The 27,818-nt window shown below is 42.5% G+C and overlaps 1 long non-coding RNA gene across 1 annotated transcript; it reads right to left on the bottom strand.

Annotated features, from left to right (window-relative positions):
• Positions 1–3,937: 3,937 nt before the first annotated feature.
• Positions 3,938–4,848, bottom strand: LOC108433508. Its single transcript, XR_001858295.1, has 3 exons — positions 4,767–4,848; positions 4,288–4,360; positions 3,938–4,206 (listed from the first exon to the last, which is right to left on the bottom strand). It is a non-coding gene; the product is annotated as an uncharacterized LOC108433508 (long non-coding RNA).
• Positions 4,849–27,818: the final 22,970 nt, after the last annotated feature.

The raw sequence follows: 27,818 nt of genomic DNA, 5'->3' as shown, positions 1-27,818 counted from the left end.
CAATAACATTGGAAAACATGGGTAAAGCACATGTACAAAGCTTTGGAACTCCCATCTAGCAGTCTGAAGTTCCTCCAGCAGGGGAGGTAAGTAACTCGGTTAATAAGTATTGTCCATGGCTACATTTTGGGGGTCAGGATGTGCAGAACAAAGCTGACTCTGATTTCGCTTATTGCATTTTATTCATAATTTGTACCGAGACATTTTTCCTGTGCTTGTTTAATTAGCGAGTGGCTTCACAAGTGGATGTGTGAAATGAATGGCGCAGTCATTTTTTTAATTTGCACTTTCTTCTTTTTTCCAACATCTAGAAGTTGCTTTTTTTTCCTTCTATGTTTGAGTTTTGTAACTGAAATTATTTAAGAACATTTATACCAGAGTGCTATTCACTGGCACCTATATGTCTCTTTTCTCCAGAGGGCAATTATAACATTGCCACACCTCCCTCCATTCCTGCTGTTCCAATTTCCCAGCTTCCAGACTCCCAGATTTCCCAGAATTCCACATCTGAACACATGACCCAAGGTCTTCCTCACATGACTTTCCACTGTTCTGCTTCAACTAATTACTGATTTTCAACTGATTACTGTTCTTGGTCTTGTCTCAGCCTCAACACCGATTGGACTGTGTCTCGCCTTGGTCTGGAGGTAAGGTGGTCTTGGAAACTTCTTGAATGTGAGGCCACTGTCTGAGGAAATTGGAAACTGAACTTTTCTTTTTATCAACATCAGCAAAATCTTCAAAGAGAATAAAACGGTTCTTTTTCTATTGGTTTAAATAAGATCAGTTTGTTGAGGATCTTATTGATCATTCCATGATGGTTTAACTGGATATTATTTGTTTGCTGATGCTCATTGGTTCCAAAATTCTAACAGGGCAGATTAGAATGTTATTATTATTCTGTTTTTCTATTAATAATAAAAATGTTGTTTGGTTTGTATTCAATTGACCTCAGCTGGTGATTCTAAAGTTTTAGAGAAACAGAGGCAGAGAACCACCTCACCATCATTTGCTTCCAAAAGTTACAAAGCAATGTTGGACTAAGGCTGTTACATAAAAATAATTCATATTATTTTAGGCCATATATTATTTAGTGATATATTTTTGTATAAAATGTATAATCATATACAAAAATATTTCATAACATTTCTGGTTTTCCCCCTTCCTTCTTTTTATTTTTATATTCTCAAAAATCTTGAACTAGCTTGGGTCTTGACTTGGACTCAACAGCATAAAGTCTTAACTACTACAAACTCAGACTTGATGTGCTCTCATATGTTCTGGTCTCCGTCTTGACTCAGATTCACCTCTTACAGTCGTGACTAACACCCTACTTTTCATCATCTTAGAATGAAATGGGCTATTTTTGCCCTTAATGGCATTTTCATTTTCAGACTAGAGTTTCTTCTATGATCAAGTTTGAAAGCTGTTTTTGACCTACTGAAATTGGGGGTCTGGAGCATGATTGGTAACGTGACTCCTTCGTGTACTGAGAGCATTGCGGAAAACACGTCTTGTGTTGGCCTTCATGGCTAAAAACCTCATACAACAACAGCTCCTTCTACTCAGGTGCTTCTCCACAGTGAAATGCAATGCATCCAAAAATACTGTTCTTCGCTGCCTGAGTCTTTGCATATGAGGACAATAATAAAAAGCAGCAAACGGATTAAGCTGCCCACCATTTTGCAAACCTGCGCAGAAAAGAGACATATGGAATTGCGTAATAAATCCACAGATCAGATGGAACCGAATTGAATGGTTCTTGTGCATGAAAGCAAACCAGTGATAATGAGCCCCTACCCTAGCTGAGCCCAGGATTGGTTCTGTGTGCGGAGTAATTGAGACGAGTATGAAAAATGCCCTTATAAGGACATATGTAAATGAGCTCTGTTCTGATTGGCCGCTCTGTGTTGTGCCTCATTCAAATAGCAGTCCAGACTGAAACACTAACTTTAAAATGAATTGACAAGGCTAAGCCGCAGCGGACTGAATAGATGGATATATTTAAATATGCTGCTTTTCATGATATCACACATTTTAAAACGGGCTGTTTTTACAGCTTAGTAAACATATTTGGACTGTATAGACTGTAGAGTGAATGGTATATTTTGAAACTTACGACATCAGACTTTGTTATTTAAAAAAGCAATAATATAGACCGTTGAAACCAGAATGTCAGTTTTATAGAGAATAAAAATAAACTAAATTCAACCTGTTTTCTGTGTTGAGATATCAGTAGAAAGGTGGAAAATTGGTGACCTTTTACCACTCACTTTGTTCCTACTCCAAAAGGTAGCTTTTCCAAAAGATACCAAAACAACATGGGGCCATTATTTTCATCATTGCCCTTTCAAAAATAATAACTGTTGATAAATGTGATTAATCTTTCATCACTTTAGTCATTTTCAAAGTATCTGTAACAGACCTAAACTTCTTCACTTGCAGCAAATTGCCTTGAAATGAAATCTTGTGTCTCAAGTCCTTATGTTTTCACTCCTACACTTTACATATTGCTGGGCTGAGTTATCTGGCAATTCATCACTGGGTAAATATTTGACAGAACATATGTTGAGGTATTTCAACCCAGTTGGTTGCATCAAGTAATTTAACCAGTGTTCTGGGTTGTGAAAATACATTGTTTTTTTATACTATACTGCGTCAAGTCTACCATGGATGTTTTTCTTACTACCACTACTACTTATAATAACAATAGATTCCGTTTGCCATATGATTTGATTATTTATATTTTAACAACTTCTTAAATTCCATTAAAACAATAAAACAGACATGAACTGCATGCAGGAGGGTCTACTGTTCCAAAGCTTGCCCATTCAGAGCAACAAAACACAGACAGTTTCTAGTTCCAATGATTCAGTTCTTCTGATCATCCGGACACAGACACTGCACCATGTTGCTCCCACACTAATGAAGGAAACTTGGAACTTGGAGTTGCTGGTGCACAGTGTGCTATAGCTACACAGTGCAAACAACCTACAAGCAGTCAATACTTTTAGTTCTGAATTTAGACACTGAGGTTGAGTTAGAAGTCAGTAAGTTTGATATTTACTTACTGGCTTTGCATTTCTGGCTTCTTCCACAGCAGGACAGATACATTACTAGTGCAGTATCTCCTTTGCATCAATGAATTTAGAGTGAATTGTCTTGATACTGTAATAATTATATGTTTTGACAATGATAGTTTCTTTGTGTTTTCAGCATGAGTTGACAAATTAAATACAAGTGATGCAAACCTACCTACTGTCTAACTTCATAATGGAACAAAGCTCAATAAAAAAAAACAATTATAGTGAAAGCAAACGTGTGTGGTACATGGGTGAACTTGTTATAACATATTATTGTTATCATATGTTAACATATGTTAACTATATTGTCAGTGCTTTGCTACATATACCGGCCATGCAGGATCACAATAAGAATTAAATGAGATGGCTTCCTGTCCTACAAAGTTAGCTAGGTTATAGGACATTAGGTCAATAAAATACTTTTACCATAGCTAAGTTAGCTAACCTACCACTTGCTGATAATGTACAGGCAAGGAATTAACATTGTGAAGCTAAGCAAAAACAGTTGGGAATGAAACAAAATGCAATATTATTTTAAACTTGTTCATAAGAAATGGTGCTATCAATGCAGGAGGCTTAGCAACCCTGATATGCTGTAGTTGCTGCCCCCCACCCCTAAGTGGCCTCCCCGGTGGGTCGCAAATGCATAATATAATAATATGCTTCAATCTTATATATTACATTAAGTACTAGGGCTGTCAATGAGTATTCTGAATTCAGTTTTAAAATCAAATTGGAAAAAAAACTCTGTTGGAAAAAAGCTGCATTACTGCGAGTTCTCACATGGGCTTGAGCCACTGCACTGCATGCACTGCACGCACTGCACTTAGTCACACAATGTGGCTTTAATGATTTACAATGAAATGTAGGTGCAGCTGAAACAAGCAAATAATTCAACAACTGTGTGGTAATGATAGCAGAGAGTTCGCATCCCAACTCGGATGCAGAGAGAGTGATTTGCTCTCAGGCTTGTTTGGAAATACTGTAGAGCAGTAGACTAGCAACCTGAGGGCACATCTCAGTAACATGCACCCAAATGTATTCAATTCAGTTCCTCCTCAAATTCACATTCCTCCTGATAAATCATGGTCTTGGGTGCAGACATACAGGGAGCACTGAAGCACTGAAACAATGGAAAGCAGTATTGGTGAAAAAGTCTTATGACTCCATTAAAAAAAAAAACAGCAGCAAAGCAAGGATTTACCTTTCTTAAACCTTTTTACTTTCTGTAGTTGCAGTGTTGTTTGGTGCTGATTTCTGCTCAGTGGATGCAGCTCCTGGGAACATTGTGGAGGGAAATGTGGGTTTGAGAGAAAACTGAATCTGATGCAACACACTCGTCGTATTGATTTGCCCTCTTATGGACATAATGCATAAAAATAGATATAGGAGTGGTTTGAACTTGTGTTTTTTAGAAGGAATAATCTGACATCATTTTTCGGCCAGTTTTGACTGCCCTAATTCTCTGCCCTAATGGGACAGGCGAAAGCAATAATACGGCCACTGTATCAGACTGTAGTGGTGAAAAGGGAGCTGAGCCATAAGGCAAAGCTCTCTGTTTACTAGTCAGTCTACATCCTGACCCTCACCTATGGTCATGAACTATGGGTAATGATCGAAAGTATAAGACTGTGAAGCACAAGCGGCGGAAATGAGCGGTGGGCTACACCACCTGATACATACTGATAGTATGAGGAGCTTGGGAGGAGCTCAGAGTGAAGCTGCTGATCCTCCACATTGAGAGGAGCCAGTTGAGGTGGTTTGGGTATCTAATCAGGATGCCCCCTGGATGCCTCCCGGAGGGGGTTTCCAAGGCATGGCCTACTGGGACAAGACACCTGGGTCATCCTAGGACCCGCTGGAGGGGTTAGACTGGAAGTGGCTCGCGGTCCCCAAGAATCAGCTGGAGGAAGTTGCAGGAGAGAGTCAACAATCCTGCCCAAAAAAACAAAACAATAAAACATTTTCTTAGCGCTGAATTGCCTGCTGTGCATTTTATCAGCCCATGGAAAAGAAATACGTTTATTTCACCATGTCTAATTATGGCTTGTTAGTTTTTTTTTGTTTTTTTACCCAGAGTGCTTGGACGTTTTATCTGTCAAAGCAGCAGGAGTGTTTTATTGAACAGATTCTTTTTACTCCAAAATGAAATAAATGGTCACACTGCTGGCCCACATGCAGAAACTCCAAACAGCGGTAGCTCTGCTTGTGTGCTCTCTCAAGGCCTTTTTGCTCTGCAGTGTGATCCGCAAATGCATTGCTCACGCTCCTTTTTCTCCAGTGTATTCTCCAGGCATTTGCTGCCTGAATCAGTAGCAAAACATGTATGCTAGAATGCTTTTGTTAGTGTTCTTTTCCTATAGGCTGTATATTGTATTCTCCTCACTGGGGAGTAAACTAAGTCAGACTGTGACAGATCCAAGACAACTGATTCTTTCAGCGATTCTTTGCCTCTGCCGTAGACTTGCAGAATGTTCCCTCCAGAACACTCAAAATTTGAGTGAAAAAGAGGCTGTTTTTACTTTTTTTTTACTGTTTCGAGTGTTCTCAGGCTGCTGACTCAGCGCTTTTGTGCACAACATGTCAAACTAACTCAAAAACTTCCGAATCGACCAACAAACAAACGGTATTATGACCTTAGGCTTAGTCTTAGGTCTGCCATACACATGCAGCTGTAATTTTATGGGCTAGTGGTTACAGATGTATGCAAAATATCTTTGGGCACTCATGTCCAAAAATAAAGTTTTTTTTTTTTTTTTTTAATGAAAATAAGAGAAAGATAAAATAGTAATTGCAGCATATGTAAAAGTTTGGACATCCTCCCAGTTATAAATTTGTTAGGCCTTAACTATTTCATTGGGAGTATTTAAGAAGGTCAACAAATGTCATCAGGTATTGTAAATTCACCAATGTAATAAATTAAACCTTTTTAAACCTTGAACTCGAGAACCCTGGGCTCCTCTGAGCAGCTGGCTGAGGAAAATGAAGCTAATTCTTGCCTACAAAGCAGGGGATGGGCAAGAAAAGAGATCAAAGCACTTCAACATTTTTACTATTTCAATTGTTACAGTAAAGGGGAACTGTGTTAGATCTGGAAGACCAAGATAGAACTGCTTGTTTGCTGGCCACAAAGGCAAAGCAAAACATTTATATGTCCAGGCAGCTTGCTAGGCCATATCCAGCTGCTGGGAGGGGCTGGATAGCCAGGACTAATTAGATAATTAGGACTAACCATTAGCAGCTGGGGTGCCCTTACTTAAGGGGTGCTCTCAGTGCTCAGTCTTGACACAAGTCTGTGGCATTTTGACAAGTGCTCTACTGAAAAATCAATAATACAATTTTTGACCAAAGTCACCAAAGGTATGTTTGGTGGGAAAAAAGGGAAGAGCATTTCATGATAAGAACACTGTCAACTGTTAATCATGAGGTTGGATCTCTTGTGCTTTGGGGTTGTGTGGCAGCCTGTGGCAGAGAAAACATTGCACAGAGAGATGGATTGTGCTATCAGCAAATTTAAAAACAAATGAAGTTGAAAAGAGAGTGGTTTCTACAACTTCCAAACCATTCCACAAAATCCACAATGAATGTAAGCTGGAATTTTTGGAATGGCCCTCATTTCCCATCTTCTAAAAAATATTTAGTCATTGATAACAATAAGCTACCCAGGACAGAGTAGTTACACAACAAGATCTGTGCAGACGCTAAGTGCCCTGTGATGAATGTAAAGAGGACCTGAAAGAAATCCAAGCCCCCTTTAAAGTCTGCTTTTATTATGACAAAAAGAACTATAATCTTTGCAGATGGATTCCTTTGAGATTCAGTTTTAGAGAAGTCAGATTGGTTCACTCAAAAATAGCCTAACTATATGTGAAAACATCCATAGAGTCTGCTCTTCGTAAGAGACTGCCTGTCACTTTCAGACAGATGTTAAATTTGAGGTATTAGAAGGAAGCTCAGAAGACTACGGAAGACTAACGTAATTCCATGCTCTAGGAATTGATCTTCATACCCCATGTTGAGCTCACATGCTTAATGCAGAAACATGACTTTAAGTCTCTTCACAGTCTCAGGCAGGGGCTGGATATAGCGACTAAATACAAGGTAAGTACACGTCATGAAAGCAGGTCACAGTCTCAGCATTTAGCACAGAATGGGGCTGTATGGCATTCAGATAGCTGACATAGCTTCTAGGAAAAACATTAAATTTCTATAGTCATTGTAAGGTGTTGAGCAATTACTGCTCTTTCATAGGGATAAGGGCTGGAAGCTCAAGGGAAGACGGAGTGCATAGTGTTGAATACCATTTTCTACCATCCTGTTTCAGCTGGGAATTAATATTCACATTTTCTAATGGTCTTCACTGACCCTTTAAAGGTGCCATAGAATGCATTATTTCTGTATTTTAAATTTCTCTCTGATGTCTACTTGGAAGGTATGTGATTTAAGTATTTAAGTCAGGGCAAAAAATGCCTTGATCCATATGATTTGGCCATAATATCAAACAAGCTGTTTTCTCTTTTTTGGTGTGCTAATGATTTGATGAACTCTGCTTTGATTTGCTGGTTAACAGTGGACCACCATGATCGCTCACACAGAAGCAACATGTTTAAATATATAAAAGGTGCAAGTAGATTTGAGGTTATTCCCCATCATGCACCTGGTGGAAATTTACAAGCAGATCAACACTTCTCCTTCCACTCTATAGTGGTACAGATGGGAAGATGTGTTGGATGGGTGTGTGAAGATCTGGGGCTCAGATTAGTTCACTATAGAACTGTACGTTCTGGCAGACCGTCACCCAGACTTTTAATGAAGCTGTAAAATGTGCAGTTACTTTCTTATTTAACACAATGATTTACACATCAGCACAACATGCAGAGATTCAGCACTGCTGACTGGGTGTCATCAACTAAAACATAAGAAACTAACAAAATAAACCACTAACAGAAAACAACGTTCTTCAGTAATGGCTTTCTTAAAGTCCTCTGCACATTTCCTTACGCTCAGTGAACCTGAAATATTAATAATACTAATAACAGTTTACATTTGAGCCAATATGATTATTATATTGAAGTGGAGCTGATTTGCCATTTTTACAGAGATTTCAGGCACTCTCTCTTCTTCCTTTCTCTCTCTTTCTTTCTTCCTTCTTTTTTCTCTCTCTCTCTTCCTTTCTTTCTTTCTGTCTCTCTCTCCCCCTTTCTTCCTTTCTCTCTTTCTCTCCCCCTTTCTTTCTTCCTTCCCCCCCTTTCTTCCTTTCTCTCTCTCTCCCCCTTTCTTCCTTTCTCTCTTTCTTTCTCTCTCTCCTTTTTCTTCCTTTCTCTCCCCCCTTTCTTTCTTCCTTTCTCTCTCCCCCCTTTCTTCCATTCTTTCTTTCTGTCTCTCTCCCCCTTTCTTTCTCCCCCCCCCCCTTCTTCCTTTCTCTCTCTCTCCCCCTTTCTTTCTTTCTCTCTCCTTTTTCTTCCTTTCTCTCCCCCCTTTCTTTCTTCCTTTCTCTCCCCCCTTTCTTTCTTCCTTTCTCTCTCCCCCCTTTCTTCCATTCTTTCTTTCTGTCTCTCTCTCCCCCTTTCTTTCTTCCTTTCTCTCTGCCCCTTTCATTCTTCCTTCCTTTCTCTTTTTCTCTCTCCCCCTTTCTTTCTTCCTTTCTCTCTCTCTTCTTCCTTTCTCTCTCTTTCTGTCTTCCTTCTTTTTTCCTCTCTCTCTCTTCCTTTCTTTCTTTCTGTCTCTCTCTCTCCCCCCCTTTCTTCCTTTCTCTCTTTCTCTCCCCCTTTCTTTCTTCCTTCCCCCCCTTTCTTCCTTTCTCTCTCTCTCCCCCTTTCTTTCTTCCTTTCTCTTTCTTTCTCTCTCTCCTTTTTCTTCCTTTCTCTCCCCCCTTTCTTTCTTCCTTTCTCTCTCCCCCCTTTCTTCCATTCTTTCTTTCTGTCTCTCTCTCCCCCTTTCTTTCTTCCTCTTCCTTTTTACAATTTTTTACATTTTCTGTTCTTCATAAATACAGTCTAAACTAATTCCTAAATCTTTCCTTCCTCCGAGTTACTGACTGTCCACCGGTCCGGCCCAATACTGATGGATGTCCCACCCTCAAGTCCCCCTGTCCCCCTGATTGACCAGACTGATGGAAGTTTCTGGAACGCAGCTTCTCCACTACAGATCACATCCAAATCTATATGAACTCTAATTGTTTCCACTGTTGATTATACACACCTGAATATATTAGAACTGCGTGGATGTAAAATTGACTTTTCAATGTTTAACTTATAAGTTGTCTGACCAGTGGTAGGATGGTCCCCCCTTTAGATGTGAGTCTTGGTCCTCCCGAGGTTTCTTCCTCCTCCAGCTCTGAGGGAGTTTTTCCTTGCCTCAGCGCTCACGGGGGTTCTGTATATTCTGTATATTATGTTCAGTGTTTTGTCTGATTCTCTGTGCTGTGATTCCCATTTTTGTAAAGCTGCTTTGTGACAACATCAGTTGTAAAAAGCGCTATATAAATAAATTTGATTTGATTTGATTTGATTCCTCCCCCCCTTCTTCCTTTCTCTCTCTCTCCCCCTTTCTTTCTTCCTTTCTCTCTTTCTTTCTCTCTCTCCTTTTTCTTCCTTTCTCTCCCCCCTTTCTTTCTTCCTTTCTCTCTCCCCCCTTTCTTCCATTCTTTCTTTCTGTCTCTCTCCCCCTTTCTTTCTTCCCCCCCCCCCTTTCTTCCTTTCTCTCTCTCTCCCCCTTTCTTTCTTTCTCTCTCTCCTTTTTCTTCCTTTCTCTCCCCCCTTTCTTTCTTCCTTTCTCTCTCCCCCCTTTCTTCCATTCTTTCTTTCTGTCTCTCTCTCCCCCTTTCTTTCTTCCTCCCCCCCTTCTTCCTTTCTCTCTCTCTCTGCCCCTCTTTCTTTCTTCCTTTCTCTCTCTTCCTTTCTCTCTCTTTCTGTCTTCCTTCTTTTTTCTCTCTCTCTCTTCCTTTCTTTCTTTCTCTCTCTCCCTTTCTTCCTTTCTCTCTCTCTCCCCCTTTCTTTCTTCCTTTCTCTCTCTCTTCTTCCTTTCTCTCTCTTTCTGTCTTCCTTCTTTTTTCTCTCTCTCTCTTCCTTTCTTTCTTTCTGTCTCTCTCTCCCCCTTTCTTCCTTTCTCTCTTTCTCTCCCCCTTTCTTTCTTCCTCCCCCCCTTCTTTCTCTCTCTCCTTTTTCTTCCTTTCTCTCCCCCCTTTCTTTCTTCCTTTCTCTCTCCCCCCTTTCTTCTATTCTTTCTTTGTCTCTCTCCCCTTTTCTTTCTTCCTCCCCCCCTTCTTCCTTTCTCTCTCTCTCCCCCTTTCTTTCTTCCTTTCTCTCTTTCTTTCTTTCTCTCTCTCCTTTTTCTTCCTTTCTCTCCCCCCTTTCTTTCTTCCTTTCTCTCTCCCCCCTTTCTTCCATTCTTTCTTTCTGTCTCTCTCCCCCTTTCTTTCTTCCTCCCCCCCCTTCTTCCTTTCTCTCTCTCTCCCCCTTTCTTTCTTTCTCTCTCTCCTTTTTCTTCCTTTCTCTCCCCCCTTTCTTTCTTCCTTTCTCTCTCCCCCCTTTCTTCCATTCTTTCTTTCTGTCTCTCTCTCCCCCTTTCTTTCTTCCTTCCCCCCCTTTCTTCCTTTCTCTCTCTCTCCCCTCTTTTTTCCTTTCTCTCTCTCTTCCTTTCTTTCTTTCTGTCTCTCTCTCCCCCTTTCTTCCTTTCTCTCTTTCTCTCCCCCTTTCTTTCTTCCTCCCCCCCTTCTTTCTCTCTCTCCTTTTTCTTCCTTTCTCTCCCCCCTTTCTTTCTTCCTTTCTCTCTCCCCCCTTTCTTCTATTCTTTCTTTGTCTCTCTCCCCTTTTCTTTCTTCCTCCCCCCCTTCTTCCTTTCTCTCTCTCTCCCCCTTTCTTTCTTCCTTTCTCTCTTTCTTTCTTTCTCTCTCTCCTTTTTCTTCCTTTCTCTCCCCCCTTTCTTCTTCCTTTCTCTCTCCCCCCTTTCTTCCATTCTTTCTTTCTGTCTCTCTCTCCCCCTTTCTTTCTTCCTCCCCCCCTTCTTCCTTTCTCTCTCTCTCCCCCTTTCTTTCTTCCTTTCTCTCTCTCTCTCCTTTTTCTTCCTTTCTCTCCCCCCTTTCTTTCTTCCTTTCTCTCTCCCCCCTTTCTTCCATTCTTTCTTTCTGTCTCTCTCCCCCTTTCTTTCTTCCCCCCCCCTTTCTTCCTTTCTCTCTCTCTCCCCCTTTCTTTCTTTCTCTCTCTCCTTTTTCTTCCTTTCTCTCCCCCCTTTCTTTCTTCCTTTCTCTCTCCCCCCTTTCTTCCATTCTTTCTTTCTGTCTCTCTCTCCCCCTTTCTTTCTTCCTCCCCCCCTTCTTCCTTTCTCTCTCTCTCCCCCTTTCTTTCTTCCTTTCTCTCTCTCTTCTTCCTTTCTCTCTCTTTCTGTCTTCCTTCTTTTTTCTCTCTCTCTCTTCCTTTCTTTCTTTCTGTCTCTCTCTCCCCCTTTCTTCCTTTCTCTTTCTCTCCCCCTTTCTTTCTTCCTCCCCCCCCTTTCTTTCTCTCCTTTTTCTTCCTTTCTCTCCCCCCTTTCTTTCTTCCTTTCTCTCTCCCCCCTTTCTTCTATTCTTTCTTTGTCTCTCTCCCCTTTTCTTTCTTCCTCCCCCCCTTCTTCCTTTCTCTCTCTCTCCCCCTTTCTTTCTTCCTTTCTCTCTCTCTTCTTCCTTTCTCTCTCTTTCTGTCTTCCTTCTTTTTTTCTCTCTCTCTCTTCCTTTCTTTCTTTCTGTCTCTCTCTCCCCCTTTCTTTCTTCCTCCCCCCCTTCTTCCTTTCTCTCTCACTCCCCCTTTCTTTCTTCCTTTCTCTCTCTCTTCTTCCTTTCTCTCTCTTTCTGTCTTCCTTCTTTTTTTCTCTCTCTCTCTTCCTTTCTTTCTTTCTGTCTCTCTCTCCCCCTTTCTTCCTTTCTCTCTTTCTCTCCCCCTTTCTTTCTTCCTCCCCCCCTTCTTTCTCTCTCTCCTTTTTCTTCCTTTCTCTCCCCCCTTTCTTTCTTCCTTTCTCTCTCCCCCCTTTCTTCTATTCTTTCTTTGTCTCTCTCCCCTTTTCTTTCTTCCTCCCCCCCTTCTTCCTTTCTCTCTCTCTCCCCCTTTCTTTCTTCTTTTCTCTCTTTCTTTCTTTCTCTCTCTCCTTTTTCTTCCTTTCTCTCCCCCCTTTCTTTCTTCCTTTCTCTCTCCCCCCTTTCTTCCATTCTTTCTTTCTGTCTCTCTCTCCCCTTTCTTTCTTCCTTTCTCTCTTTCTCTCCCCCTTTCTTTCTTCCTCCCCCCCTTCTTCCTTTCTCTCTCTCTCCCCCTTTCTTTCTTCCTTTCTCTCTCTCTTCTTCCTTTCTCTCTCTTTCTGTCTTCCTTCTTTTGTCTCTCTCTCTCTTCCTTTCTTTCTTTCTGTCTCTCTCTCCCCCTTTCTTCCTTTCTCTTTCTCTCCCCCTTTCTTTCTTCCTCCCCCCCCCTTTCTTCCTTTCTCTCCCCCCTTTCTTTCTTCCTTTCTCTCTCTCTTCTTCCTTTCTCTCTCTTTCTGTCTTCCTTCTTTTTACTCTCTCTCTCTTCCTTTCTTTCTTTCTGTCTCTCTCTCCCCCTTTCTTCCTTTCTCTCCCCCTTTCTTTCTTCCTTTCTCTCCCCCCTCTTTCTTTCTGTCTCTCTCTCCCCCTTTCTTTCTTCCTTTCTCTTTCTCTCCCCCTTTCTTTCTTCCTCCCCCCCTCTTTCTTCCTTTCTCTCTCTCTCTCCCCCTTTCTTTCTTCCTTTCTCTCTCTTTCTGTCTTCCTTCTTTTTTCTCTCTCTCTTCCTTTCTTTCTTTCTCTCCCTCTTTCTTCCTTTCTTTCTCTCCCCCTTTCTTTCTTCCTTTCTCTCCCCCTTTCTTTCTTCCTCCCCCCCTTCTTCCTTTCTCTCTCTCTCCCCCTTTCTTTCTTCCTTTCTCTCCCCCCTTTCTTTCTTCCTTTCTCTCTCCCCCCTTTCTTCCATTCTTTCTTTCTGTCTCTCTCTCCCCCTTTCTTCCTTTCTCTCCCCCTTTCTTTCTTCCTTTCTCTCTCCCCCCTTTCTTTCTTCCTCTCCCCCTTTCTTTCTTCCTTTCTCTCTCCCCCCTTTCTTTCTTCCTTTCTCTCTCCCCCCTTTCTTCCATTCTTTCTTTCTGTCTCTCTCTGCCCCTTTCTTTCTTCCTTTCTCTCTTTCTCTCCCCTTCTTTCTTCCTTTCTCTCTCCCCCCTTTCTTCCATTCTTTCTTTCTGTCTCTCTCTCCCCCTTTCTTTCTTCCTTTCTCTCTTTCTCTCCCCCTTTCTTTCCCCCCCCCCCTTCTTCCTTTCTCTCTCTCTCTCCCCCTTTCTTTCTTCCTTTCTCTCTCTCTCTTCTTCCTTTCTCTCTCTTTCTGTCTTCCTTCTTTTTTCTCTCTCTCTTCCTTTCTTTCTTTCTGTCTCTCTCTGCCCCTTTCTTTCTTCCTTTCTCTCTCTCTCTGCCCCTTTCTTTCTTCCTTTCTCTCTCCCCCCTTTCTTCCATTCTTTCTTTCTGTCTCTCTCTCCCCCTTTCTTTCTTCCTTTCTCTTTCTCTCCCCCTTTCTTTCTTCCTCCCCCCCTCTTTCTTCCTTTCTCTCTCTCTCCCCCTTTCTTTCTTCCTTTCTCTCTCTTCTTCCTTTCTCTCTCTTTCTGTCTTCCTTCTTTTTTCTCTCTCTCTTCCTTTCTTTCTTTCTGTCTCTCTCTCCCTCTTTCTTCCTTTCTCTTCCTCTCCCCCTTTCTTTCTTCCCCCCCCCCTTCTTCCTTTCTCTCTCTCTCCCCCTTTCTTTCTTCCTTTCTCTCTCTCCTTTTTCTTCCTTTCTCTACCCCCTTTCTTTCTTCCTTTCTCTCTCCCCCCTTTCTTCCATTCTTTCTTTCTGTCTCTCTCTCCCCCTTTCTTCCTTTCTCTCTTTCTCTCCCCCTTTCATTCTTCCTTTCTCTCTCCCCCCTTTCTTCCATTCTTTCTTTCTGTCTCTCTCTCCCCCTTTCTTTCTTCCTTTCTCTTTCTCTCCCCCTTTCTTTCTTCCTCCCCCCTCTTTCTTCCTTTCTCTCTCTCTCTCCCCCTTTTTCTTTCTTCCTTTCTCTCTCTTCTTCCTTTCTCTCTCTTTCTGTCTTCCTTTTTTCTCTCTCTCTTCCTTTCTTTCTTTCTCTCTCTCCCTCTTTCTTCCTTTCTCTTTCTCTCCCCCTTTCTTTCTTCCTCCCCCCCTCTTTCTTCCTTTCTCTCTCTCTCCCCCTTTCTTTCTTCCTTTCTCTCTGCCCCTTTCTTTCTTCCTTTCTCTCCCCCCTTTCTTTCTTCCTTTCTCTCGCCCCCTTTCTTCCATTCTTTCTTTCTGTCTCTCTCTCCCCCTTTCATTCTTCCTTTCTCTCTCCCCCCTTTCTTCCATTCTTTCTTTCTGTCTCTCTCTCCCCCTTTCTTTCTTCCTTTCTCTCTTTCTCTCCCCCTTTCTTCCCCCCCCCTTCTTCCTTTCTCTCTCTCTCCCCCTTTCTTTCTTCCTTTCTCTCTCTCTTCTTCCTTTCTCTCTCTTCCTGTCTTCCTTCTTTTTTCTCTCTCTCTTCCTTTCTTTCTTTCTGTCTCTCTCTCCCTCTTTCTTCCTTTCTCTCCCCCCTCTTTCTTCCTTTCTCTCCCCCCTCTTTCTTCCTTTCTCTCCCCCCTCTTTCTTTCTCTCTCTCTCTCTCTCTCTCCCTTTCTCTCTCTCTCTCTCCACCCCTTTCTTTCTTCATCTTTCTCTCTTTCTCTCCCCCCTCTTTCTTTCTTCCTTTCTCTCTCTCTGCCCCTCTTTCTTTCTTCCTTTGTCTCTCTCTCTCTTTCTCTCCCGCTTTCATTCTTCCATTCTTTCTTTGTCTCTCTCTCCCCCTTTCTTTCTTCCTTTCTCTCTTTCTCTCCCCCTTTCTTTCTTCCTCCCCCCCTCTTTCTTCCTTTCTCTCTCTCTCCCCCTTTCTTTCTTCCTTTCTCTCTCTCTTCTTCCTTTCTCTCTCTTTGTCTTCCTTCTTTTTTCTCTCTCTCCCTCTTTCTTCCTTTCTCTTTCTCTCCCCCCTCTTTCTTCCTTTCTCTCTCTTTTTCTTTCTCTCCCCCCTCTTTCTTCCTTTCTCTCCCCCCTCTTTCTTCCTCTCCCCCCTCTTTCTTTCTGTCTCTCTCTCCCTCTTTCTTTCTTTCTCTCTCTCCCTCTTTCTTCCTTTCTCTTTCTCTCCCCCTTTCTTTCTTCCTTTCTCTCTGCCCCTTTCTTTCTTTCTTCCTTTCTCTCTGCCCCTTTCTTTCTTTCTTCCTTTCTCTCTGCCCCTTTCTTTCTTTCTATTCTTCTTTCCTTCCTATCTCCCCTTTCTTTCTTCTTTCTCTCTGCCCCTTTCTTTCTTCCTTTCTCTCTGCCCCTTTCATTCTTCCTTCCTTTCTCTTTCTCTCTGCCCCTTTCTTTCTTCCTTTCTCTCTGCCCCTGACTTCCTTACTTACTCACTGCCACTGTCTTTCTGTCTTTCTTTCTTACTTACTCTCTGCCCCTTTCTTTCTTTCTTCCTTTCTCTCTGCCCCTTTCTTCCTTTCTCTCTGCCCCTTTCTTCCTTTCTCTCTGCCCCTCTCTTTCTTTCTTTCTTCCTTTCTCTCTGCCCCTTTCTTTCTTTCTTTCTTTCTGCCCCTTTCTTTCTTTCTTTCTTCCTTTCTCTCTGCCCCTTTCTTTCTTCCTTTCTCTCTGCCCCCTTTCTTCCTTCCTTTCTCTCTCTGCCCCTTTCTTTCTTCCTTTCTCTCTGCCCCTTTCTTTCTTTCTTCCTTTCTCTCTGCCCCTTTCTTTCTTTCTTTCTTTCTTCCTTTCTCTCTGCCCCTTTCTTCCTTCCTTTCTCTCTCTGCCCCTTTCTTTCTTCCTTTCTCTCTGCCCCTTTCTTTCTTTCTTCCTTTCTCTCTGCCCCTTTCTTTCTTTCTTTCTTTCTTTCTTCCTTCCTCTCTGCCCCTTTCTTTCTTCCTTTCTCTCTGCCCCTTTCTTTCTTCCTTTCTCTCTGCCCCTTTCTTTCTTCCTTTCTCTCTGCCCCTTTCTTTCTTTCTTCCTTTCTCTCTGCCCCTTTCTTCCTTTCTCTCTGCCCCTTTCTTTCTTTCTTCCTTTCTCTCTGCCCCTTTCTTTCTTTCTTCCTTTCTCTCTGCCCCTTTCTTTCTTTCTTTCTTCCTTTCTCTCTGCCCCTTTCTTTCTTTCTTCCTTTCTCTCTGCCCCTTTCTTTCTTTCTTCCTTTCTCTCTGCCCCTTTCTTTCTTTCTTCCTTTCTCTCTGCCCCTTTCTTCCTTTCTCTCTGCCCCTTTCTTTCTTTCTCTCTGCCCCTTTCTTTCTTTCTTCCTTTCTCTCTGCCCCTTTCATTCTTTCTTCCTTTCTCTCTGCCCCTTTCTTTCTTTCTTCCTTTCTCTCTTTTTCTCCCTCTCCCCCCTTTCATTCTTCCTTTCTCTCTTTTTCTCCCTCTCCCCCCTTTCATTCTTCCTTTCTTTCTTCCTTTCTCTCTGCCCCTTTCTTTCTTTCTTCCTTTCTCTCTGCCCCTTTCTTTCTTTCTTCCTTTCTCTCTGCCCCTTTCTTTCTTTCTTCCTTTCTCTCTGCCCCTTTCTTTCTTTCTTTCTTCCTTTCTCTCTGCCCCTTTCTTTCTTTCTTCCTTTCTCTCTGCCCCTTTCTTTCTATCTTTCTTCCTTTCTCTCTGCCCCTTTCTTTCTTTCTTTCTTCCTTTCTCTCTGCCCCTTTCTTTCTTCCTTTCTCTCTGCCCCTTTCTTTCTTTCTTTCTTCCTTTCTCTCTGCCCCTTTCTTTCTTTCTTTCTTCCTTTCTCTCTGCCCCTTTCTTTCTTTCTTCCTTTCTCTCTGCCCCTTTCTTTCTTCCTTCCTCTCTCTTTTTCTCCCTCTCCCCCCTTTCATTCTTCCTTTCTTCCTTCCTTTCTCTCTCTGCCCCTTTCTTTCTTCCTTTCTCTCTGCCCCTTTCTTTCTTTCTTCCTTTCTCTCTGCCCCTTTCTTTCTTTCTTCCTTTCTCTCTGCCCCTTTCTTTCTTTCTTCCTTTCTTTCTTCCTTTCTCTCTGCCCCTTTCTTTCTTTTTTCCTTTCTCTCTGCCCCTTTCTTTCTTTCTTCCTTTCTCTCTTCCTTTCTCTCTGCCCCTTTCTTTCTTTCTTCCTTTCTCTCTTCCTTTCTCTCTGCCCCTTTCTTTCTTTCTTCCTTTCTCTCTGCCCCTTTCTTTCTTTCTTCCTTTCTCTCTGCCCCTTTCTTTCTTCCTTTCTCTCTCTGCCCCTTTCTTTCTTCCTTTCTTTCTCTCTCCCCTTTCTTTCTTCCTTTCTCTCTCTCTCTCTCTCCCTCTTTCTTCCTTTCTCTCTCTCTGCCCCTTTCTTTCTTCCTTTCTCTCTGCCCCTTTCTTTCTTCCTTTCTCTCTGCCCCTTTATTTCTTCCTTTCTCTCTGCCCCTTTCTTTCTTCCTTTCTCTCTGCCCCTTTCTTTCTTCCTTTCTCTCTGCCCCTTTATGTCTTTCTTCCTTTCTCTCTGCCCCTTTCTTTCTTCCTTCCTCTCTTTTTCTCCCTCTCCCCCCTTTCATTCTTCCTTTCTTCCTTCCTTTCTCTCTCTGCCCCTTTCTTTCTTCCTTTCTCTCTGCCCCTTTCTTTCTTCCTTTCTCTCTGCCCCTTTCTTTCTTCCTTTCTCTCTGCCCCTTTATGTCTTTCTTCCTTTCTCTCTGCCCCTTTCTTTCTTCCTTCCTCTCTTTTTCTCCCTCTCCCCCCTTTCATTCTTCCTTTCTTCCTTCCTTTCTCTCTCTGCCCCTTTCTTCCTTCCTTTCTCTCTCTCTCCCCTTTCTTTCTTCCTTTCTCTCTCTCTGCCCCTTTCTTTCTTCCTTTCTCTCTCTCTGCCCCTTTCTTTCTTCCTTTCTCTCTCTCTGCCCCTTTCTTTCTTCCTTTCTCTCTCTCTGCCCCTTTATTTCTTCCTTTCTCTCTCTCTGCCCCTTTATTTCTTCCTTTCTCTCTGCCCCTTTATTTCTTCCTTTCTCTCTGCCCCTTTCTTTCTTCCTTTCTCTCTGCCCCTTTATTTCTTTCTTCCTTTCTCTCTGCCCCTTTATTTCTTTCTTCCTTTCTCTCTGCCCCTTTATTTCTTCCTTTCTCTCTGCCCCTTTATTTCTTCCTTTCTCTCTGCCCCTTTATTTCTTCCTTTCTCTCTGCCCCTTTCTTTCTTCCTTCCTCTCTTTTTCTCCCTCTCCCCCCTTTCATTCTTCCTTTCTTCCTTCCTTTCTCTCTCTGCCCCTTTCTTTCTTCCTTCCTTTCTCTCTCCCCTTTCTTTCTTCCTTTCTCTCTCTCTCTCCCCTTTCTTTCTTCCTTTCTCTCTCTCTGCCCCTTTCTTTCTTCCTTTCTCTCTGCCCCTTTATTTCTTCCTTTCTCTCTGCCCCTTTATTTCTTCCTTTCTCTCTGCCCCTTTATTTCTTCCTTTCTCTCTGCCCCTTTATTTCTTTCTTCCTTTCTCTCTGCCCCTTTCTTTCTTCCTTCCTCTCTTTTTCTCCCTCTCCCCCCTTTCATTCTTCCTTTCTTCCTTCCTTTCTCTCTCTGCCCCTTTCTTTCTTCCTTCCTTTCTCTCTCTGCCCCTTTCTTTCTTCCTTTCTTTCTCTCTCCCCTTTCTTTCTTCCTTTCTCTCTCTCTCTCCCCTTTCTTTCTTCCTTTCTCTCTCTCTGCCCCTTTCTTTCTTCCTTTCTCTCTGCCCCTTTATTTCTTCCTTTCTCTCTGCCCCTTTATTTCTTCCTTTCTCTCTGCCCCTTTCTTTCTTCCTTTCTCTCTGCCCCTTTATGTCTTTCTTCCTTTCTCTCTGCCCCTTTCTTTCTTCCTTCCTCTCTTTTTCTCCCTCTCCCCCCTTTCATTCTTCCTTTCTTCCTTCCTTTCTCTCTCTGCCCCTTTCTTTCTTCCTTTCTCTCTGCCCTTTTCTTTCTTTCTTCCTTTCTCTCTGCCCCTTTCTTTCTTCCTTTCTCTCTGCCCCTTTCTTTCTTCCTTTCTCTCTCTTTTTCTCCCTCTCCCCCCTTTCATTCTTCCTTTCTTTCTCTCTCTGCCCCTTTCTTCCTTTCTCTCTGCCCCTTTCTTTCTTTCTTTCTTCCTTTCTCTCTGCCCCTTTCTTTCTTTCTTTCTTCCTTTCTCTCTGCCCCTTTCTTTCTTTCTTCCTTTCTCTCTGCCCCTTTCTTTCTTCCTTTCTCTCTGCCCCTTTCTTTCTTCCTTTCTCTCTGCCCCTTTCTTTCTTCCTTTCTCTCTCTTTTTCTCCCTCTCCCCCCTTTCATTCTTCCTTTCTTCCTTCCTTTCTCTCTCTGCCCCTTTCTTTCTTTCTCTCTCCCCTTTCTTTCTTCCTTTCTCTCTCTCTCTCCCCTTTCTTTCTTACTTTCTCTCTCTCTGCCCCTTTCTTTCTTCCTTTCTCTCTCTTTTTCTCCCTCTCCCCCCTTTCATTCTTCCTTTCTTCCTTCCTTTCTCTCTCTGCCCCTTTCTTTCTTCCTTTCTCTCTGCCCCTTTCTTTCTCTTTCTCTCCCCCCTTTCATTTTTCCTTTCTCTCCCCCCCCCCTTCTTTCTTCCTTTCTCTCCCCCACCCTTTTTCCCTTCTTTTCTCTCTCTTCCTTTCTCTCTCGTCCTTTTCTTTCTCTTCCTCCCCCCCTTTTTCTTCCTTTCTCACCCCTTTTTTCCTTTCTCTCTTTCTGTCTCTCCCCCTTTCTTCTTTTCTCTCTCTCTCTCTCTGCCCCTCTTTCTTCCTTTCTCTCTCCCCCCTTTCTTCTTTTCTCTCTCTCTGCCCCTTTCTTTCTTCCTTTCCATCTCTTCCTTTCTCTCCCCCTCCCTTTATCTCTCCCCGTTTCTTCTTTCTTTCTCTCCCCCCTTTCATTCTTCCTTTCTCTCTCCCCCCTTTCTTCTTTTCTCTCTCTCTGCCCCTTTCTTTCTTCCTTTCCATCTCTTCCTTTCTCTCCCCCTCCCTTTATCTCTCCCCGTTTCTTCTTTCTTTCTCTCCCCCCTTTCATTCTTCCTTTCTCTCTCCCCCCTTTCTTTCTCTTTCTCTCCCCCCTTTCATTCTTCCTTTCTCTCTCCCCCCTTTCTTCTTTTCTCTCTCTCTGCCCCTTTCTTTCTTCCTTTCCATCTCTTCCTTTCTCTCCCCCTCCCTTTATCTCTCCCCGTTTCTTCTTTCTTTCTCTCCCCCCTTTCATTCTTCCTTTCTCTCTCCCCCCTTTCTTTCTCTTTCTCTCCCCCCTTTCATTCTTCCTTTCTCTCTCCCCCCTTTCTTTCTCTTTCTCTCTCCCCCCTTTCATTTTTCCTTTCTCTCCCGCCCCTTCTTTCTTCCTTTCTCTCCCCCACCCTTTTTCCCTTCTTTTCTCTCTCTTCCTCTCTCTCGTCCCTTTCTTTCTCTTCCTCCCCCCCTTTTTCTTCCTTTCTCACCCCTTTTTTCCTTTCTCTCTTTCTGTCTCTCCCCCTTTCTTCTTTTCTCTCTCTGCCCCTTTCTTTCTTCCTTTCCGTCTCTTCCTTTCTCTCCCCCTCCTTTTCTCTCTGCCCCTTTCTTTCTCTTTCTCTCCCCCCTTTCATTCTTCCTTTCTCTCTCCCCCCTTTCTTTCTCTTTCTCTCTCCCCCCTTTCATTTTTCCTTTCTCTCCCGCCCCTTCTTTCTTCCTTTCTCTCCCCCACCCTTTTTCCCTTCTTTTCTCTCTCTTCCTCTCTCTCGTCCCTTTCTTTCTCTTCCTCCCCCCCTTTTTCTTCCTTTCTCACCCCTTTTTTCCTTTCTCTCTTTCTGTCTCTCCCCCTTTCTTCTTTTCTCTCTCTGCCCCTTTCTTTCTTCCTTTCCGTCTCTTCCTTTCTCTCCCCCTCCTTTTCTCTCTGCCCCTTTCTTTCTCTCCCCCTTTCTTTTCTTTCTCTCCCCCTCTCATTCTTCCTTTCTCTCTCCCCCTTTTCTTCCTTTCTCTCTCCCCCTTTCTTTCTTCCTTTCTCTCCTCCCCTTTCTTCTTTTCTCTCTCTCCCGCCCCTTCTTTCTTCCTTTCTCTCCCCCACCCTTTTTCCCTTCTTTTCTCTCTCTTCCTCTCTCTCGTCCCTTTCTTTCTCTTCCTCCCCCCCTTTTTCTTCCTTTCTCACCCCTTTTTTCCTTTCTCTCTTTGTCTCTCCCCCTTTCTTCTTTTCTCTCTCTGCCCCTTTCTTTCTTCCTTTCCGTCTCTTCCTTTCTCTCCCCCTCCTTTTCTCTCTGCCCCTTTCTTTCTCTCCCCCTTTCTTTTCTTTCTCTCCCCCTCTCATTCTTCCTTTCTCTCTCCCCCTTTTCTTCCTTTCTCTCTCCCCCTTTCTTTCTTCCTTTCTCTCCTCCCCTTTCTTCTTTTCTCTCTCTCTCTGCCCCTTTCTTTCTTCCTTTCTCTCCTCCCCTTTCTTCTTTTCTCTCTCTCTCTCTGCCCCTTTCTTTCTTCCTTTCCTTCTCTTCCTTTCTCTCTCGCCCCTCTCTCCCCCTTACTTTCTCTTCACCCCCCTTTTTTTCTCTCTTTCTTTTTCTTTCTGCCCCCCCCCATCTCCGTCACACCGCGAGCCTGCGCTCGCCCGCAAGCGCGTCTCCTGTCACGTCCCTATTTGCGTGTGAGCCAAGACTTAAAACTTACGATGATATTAAACACGGTTGATTTTGTCACAGCGTCAAGACGACAAAAAAGACTGACTTAAGACCACCATCTTGACCACCTTACACCAAGCGATCGAGTCTCTAACGCCTGGTTTACACTACACGATTTCAGCCTGGTTTTTCAGTCGCCGACTGTTTTTTGTAGATCGCCGACAGAAACCTGTGGTCGGAGGCAAATCGGCGATCACTTGGCGCTCGCTCAGTCGTGTAGTGTGAACGGCTGAAAGACGCTCGCGGAGCCGTCGCTGACTAATCGCAGACGTCTGGCAAAAATCTAGCATGTTTAATATCCAGCCCAGTCGGCGACTGTGAGTCAGCGGCAGCGTCTAGCTACAGCCAATGGGAACGCGTACAGAGAACCACGTCACCGTCGAAAAATAATAAAGAAAATATGGAGTACATGTACATATACACATGCTGTCTCACAGTACACACAGACCGCTACGTTTTCACTGATAACATATTTACCTCCGACTCTCTCTGCAGAACAATGAGTCGGCGATTCCCCAGGGTGAAAGTCGCTCAGGACTCAACTCTGACTTCTGACTGAAACTCAGCTCAGACTCTCACCCCAGAAACTCAACTCTAACTCACTGTGATGTGGTGATCATGATAGTGGGATCATGATCTTTACATGTAATATTTATATACTTACCGGTAAGGCTGTGATGGGTTGCAACCAGTTGTATGTTGTTACTCTACAGTATGTGTGTGTGTTATATATATTAGTTATGTACCCTTGGGTTTGTAGGCTGGGGAGGAGCTTGAGTTCCAGCCTCAAATTTACTTGTAAATAGTTTATTATTGGGTTTTATTGCATTTTCCTTCTGCTTTCAGTGTTCTGTTGTTTGTCCTGTTGTTTAATAAAATCACTTCTTGCACCTATTCACATTCATCACATTAATAAGCGCCAGCCCACCCACACAGACCTTAACCACAAAGCCCACGTAACACCGAAATCCTCCATCCGGGGGTATCACCGACTTACACTCACACTCCAGAGACTCAAGACTCAACTCAGACCCTCACCTCAGAGACTCAACTCTGACTCACACTCAGGAGACAAACAATGAGTTCTTAATACTTAAATGAGGAAGAAATTAACAGTTTTTGTAAAATGAAGATGAAATACAGGACATCTGACCATCCTATATCATCTTGAGAGAATCAGAGGTGTAGCAGTGACTCTACAGTCCTCTGATGTAAGGCCAACATCCATCGATGCTTCACTGAGCCTTTTAAACCCTGTGGCTCGTGTTGTTTTTTGACACTTCATTTCCACACTGAAGTATATTTCTTTGTTCCCTTCACTGCATTTTCACATTTATAGCAACGGATCTTTGATTTCCAGGAGACTGTGCTGCCCAGAGAAACGCAGAAGTGGCTGTGGAATTAGGCCCCATTTACAAAAGTGGATCGTGTTTCGACTACAAGCCAGTCATCTTCTTCTAGAAAATCATACACTCACAGCAGGATTTACATCATTTTTTTGGTGAAAAAGTGTTGAATACAGATGTCTTCACTGCACTCATGCCAGCTGAGACTTGTTAAGACTAATAACAACATTAACTGCTCTTCATAGGAAATCATACATCCACCCCCGAGACATGTGCTGCTGAGTTTTTAGCGATTTTGTTTTATGTGTGCTGGCATGAAAAAAAAAAAGCACAACAAAAACTCAAAATAAGTTAAGCAGCTGTTGACACTGAGCTGTTTACATTTTTTAAAATCTTTTTTCCACGTCTTCAGTAGCATTAAACCACAGCTAATTTGCTAAATGAGAATGCACAATTTATGGTACATTATAAATGAGGGAGCATTTTCAGTTTCTCTCCAAGTTTACAACAGTTGCTATAGGAAAAAAAAAAGAACTGCAAGGCTTCTACCACAGTGAGTGGAATCTATGCACTCCTCAACTTGGTATGTTTCAGCATTAAATCAATGACTGATTCCTGCATTCAATGAATATTCAAACTTCAAACAAAGTTTGTTGATTAAAACTGCGCTCAACAGATTATTAGAAACATCAGAAAGATTTATTTTGGAACAGGCCGATTGATTTTAACTATGAAGGAAGATGCATAGAGTCTCTTTCACATTCATACATTCATCATAAGTGCATGACACCAGCTTCGAAGAGCAGATATGGCAGTATGTTCTCCATTGAATATTCAATATTGCACCTGCAGTTCACAGAATGTACATTATTTACCCACCTCCTGGCTTTCTCCACAGTACACCCACTGAATTATGAACTCGATAGGTTGCAGCACTAGCCAGTTCACATTAAATATAGCAGTGAAAGGTATCGATCACTTCTATATGCACTTTCCAGCGCATGCTGGTACAGTTCCTTGCTAAAAGAGCAGGCTTATGCTCTGAACACAAGAAGCTTTACCCTTCAATATTCAGTCACTGGCTTTGCTTGAACTTCTTTATTTGCATATAATCATTTCATTGCCAGATGTCAATAAAGTAAATGATCAGATAGAAAGCGTGGCCAAGTCTGGCTGCACTCAACAGTTTAAAATGTCAGTGACCCCCAGAAAGATAAGAGCTCTTTTCAGTAGTTTGGGGGTTGACCTAGTAAGGAGCTATTGTGTTCCTCCTGGATGTCCAAAAAGTTATTTGCGGTAGAGTTTTTGATTCCAGACAATATACAGAAGGCTGTAATAAAGCAGTAAATTATTTTGCACATCCCAGAGACAGCAATTAATGGTACACTTAGGTTTCCCTTCTTCCTATAAGAGCAGAGAGTGTGGAAATGAGTAGCTTGTTTTTCATTTCATTTTTCAATCTTATTCCTGGGGACCCTGCCTCTGCATATTTTTCTATTTCCCCTAATCTAACTCATCTAATTCAGCACATCAGCTAATTAGCAGGCCCTTCAGGACATGGATCCAGATATGTTAGCACAGTGAAAACAAGGCACTTGAATTAGGAACCATACAGTACAATGATTGCAAAGCAAATAGAGAATAAGTAGGCTGAGGAAAAAAGCCAATACTATATAATTGATATAAAGGAAATGGCATTTAAAAGTCAGGGTTATGGATTTGTTTGTTTTTCATAACACTAAGAAGAGCATTAGCTGACAATCCTAGGTGACTGAAATGTGGTGGTGAAATGGAATGGAACACAATGCTTTTAAAATGCATCATTCTTCAATAAGCAAACATATCCTTTCCAGGATTTTTGCCAACACATCCCACACCTGCTGTGTTGTTCGTTGTTTCATAAACATTGCAATATGAGGATTGCTTGCAACAGAATCTCTCTAATAGACTCATCCATGATACCCAACAGAGAGGCAGATTTCAAACAAACCTGTGTACATCATCTCAACTGGTGCACTGATTTTTACATTTCACTTGACATCATCTCTCTGGCTCCGCATCATATTGGTAACGGAAAAACAAGTATCAGCAGATTGTAATAAGTGATGAGCTTACAGCAGGCCTAAAATAGCTCTGCAGAGGACCCCTAAATAAGACTTATGCTGAAACGAGTGATAAGAATGTGACTGCAGATTAATCTCTTTATATACTTACATATTTACCCGCCCCCGATCCCCTCGTCCTGATTTCTTTTCACTGGGTTACATGACTAAGTACCTGCTTGCCTTTCATGTATCGACACTAGGCTATTCTGAGCCAGTTAAGACCGCAAATCCTCTTTTCCACCACTCAGCAGCGGGCGACCCGCTCGTTCTGTCTGTGTGGGATTGAGGCGCGAAGGCCAGAAAGAGTGGGAGAGTCCTATACCAGATTTTTCTTCACCACAGGGCCTAACCCAGACTCTGCTTAACCCAAGGGTCTACTTGACCAAAGAGTCTGCTTAACCCCAAAATCTACTTAAACAAAGATTCTGCTTAACCCCAGCGTCTACTTAACCGAAGAATCTGCTTAACCCCAGCGTCTACTTAACCGAAGAATCTGCTTAACCCCAGCGTCTACTTAACCGAAGAATCTGCTTAACCCCAGCGTCTACTTAACCGAAGAATCTGCTTAACCCCAGCGTCTACTTAACCGAAGAATCTGCTTAACCCCAGCGTCTACTTAACCGAAGATTCTGCTTAACCCCAGAGTCTGCATAAACAAAGATTCTGCTTAACCCCAGCGTCTACTTAACCAAAGAATAAGCTTTACCCCAGAGTTTACTTAACCAAATAGTCTGCTTAAACTAGTCTACTTAACCCAAAATTCTTAACCTATTGTCTGCATAACCCCAGTTTACTTTACCAAAGAGTCTGCTTAACCCCAGAATCTACTTATTCCCAGAGTTTACTTAACCAAATAGTCTGCTTAAACTAGAGTTTACTTAACCCAATATTCTTCTCAACCAAAGATTCTGCCTTACCCAGAATCTACTTAACCCCAGAGTTTATTTTTACCAAAGTCTGGTTAATCTAGAGTCTACTGAACCAAAGTGTCTGTTTAACCCTAAACTTTACATAACCAAAGAGGCACATGTTGGCTGACATAACACAACTGGTGGTTGGCGCTTTCCTCAGATCGTGTTCAGCTGTCCAATGAAGTTGCATGAGCGAAAGCTCAAAAAGATGCGTTGGCGCTTCACAGGTCTTAGAGGAAGCTTGTGCTAGCCTTCACCCTCCTAGCGGTGGTATCGTGCAAACGAGGGACTCCTAAGTAGTGGGTGGAATTGGATGAGATTAAACTGGGTAGAAAATCAGGAAAAAAAGTTCAGGTTTTCATTATAATTTTTGTACAGGAACGCTGTGGTGGAAGGTAAGTTAAAATTTGCGCTGTCAGTTCATTTGATTTGCAAAGCATTCTGGGATATTGTGCATCGGTTTATGCACTTTACAGTGCAGTATATTGATTAACTGTTGAAACCTCCAGAAAATGGCTAAATCTATCTGTTTACATACAGAGCCAGATGCACACAAAAATAAATGCAGAACACACATTTCAGAGAAGAGACCTCAGTCCTCAGCAGGAGCTCGACCAAGAGAACCAGTAAGCTAGCAGGTAGGATGCTAATCCGCCCACATGCTCGGCTTGGTGCCATGAAGCCAGTACAGTTCTGTGTGACTCTCCCAATCTCTCGCAACCTTTGCCAACACACCACACATGTTATTTTATTTTTTCCCCTTTCATTCAATGATGTATCAAAAGAATGTAAAGTGGCTCGAGCCTGCATGATGTTTCTAGCCGACACATAGCAAAGCAATGTGAAAGCCAAATTATGGACACTCACTACCTTGAATGTGAAGAACCTGGTAATTGGAGAGGAAATATTGCTTGATACTTTATATAATGTTGTCATCCAGTCCTAGAAAAACATGGAGCTGTAACTGCATTTAGCATTCTCTTTGAATATGAGGTTTTCCACTGATGTGGCATCACACACACAGACATAGCACTGTGACAAAGTTTCCTTCAGCTGTAGGAGTGCATTAAAGTCTCCTTTTTCATAAGGCATCATGTTTCGTGATCAGTCATATGAATCTTCTGGAGTAACTGAAATATATTCTGCTTTCACTAATATGTGCTGAAGAGCCATAGCATAACACAAAAACTGCTTGCTCATTGACAAAAGGAGTACAGCTGGGAGCAGATTTGCTGGTCCTCAAATCACCCCTTCCTCAAAATGTTTTGTGCACAAGATGCATAGATCAGAGGATATATGAAAAGTCTGCATTACTCACTGCGTCTGTGTGCTGAGTTTATTCTTAGTCAACTTATCCTCAGTAATGAGGGCAAATATCTATATTCGTTCACCCCAGAGCTGGTCCTGACCTCACTGAGGCCCTGGGGCAAAATTTTGGGTCATACTTTATATGGATAGTGTACTTTAGATGCTTTGTAGATACTTCATTTATTTTCAAGCTAAATTTAACTAAATTGACCATATCTTCTTTAACTCTAAGCCTAGCTCTGATCCCAACCCTAACCTTAATCTCAACCCAAAACCCTTACCGTGGTCTTAGCCCTAATCCTGGTCCAAATCCTAACACTAAACCTTACCTCACCACTGTTTAGAGTCAACTGAGATTCAACATTTTTTTTTTATTTGTGAACAATTTAAACATCTGTGGAAAATCAACAGGGGGCTGTTGTGCACTATTCAAATAAATTAAGTAAACAAATTGCAATCACCATACAGTTAGAATTATACATTTTACAAGCTGCATAGCTTGGCTGAATACTTCATTGTTTTTATTTACAGAGAGATG

Source organism: Pygocentrus nattereri, chromosome 18 (assembly GCF_015220715.1).
Source record: "Pygocentrus nattereri isolate fPygNat1 chromosome 18, fPygNat1.pri, whole genome shotgun sequence".
Classification (NCBI taxonomy): Eukaryota; Metazoa; Chordata; class Actinopteri; order Characiformes; family Serrasalmidae; genus Pygocentrus; species Pygocentrus nattereri.
This window is presented reverse-complemented; position numbering and strand designations above follow the sequence as displayed.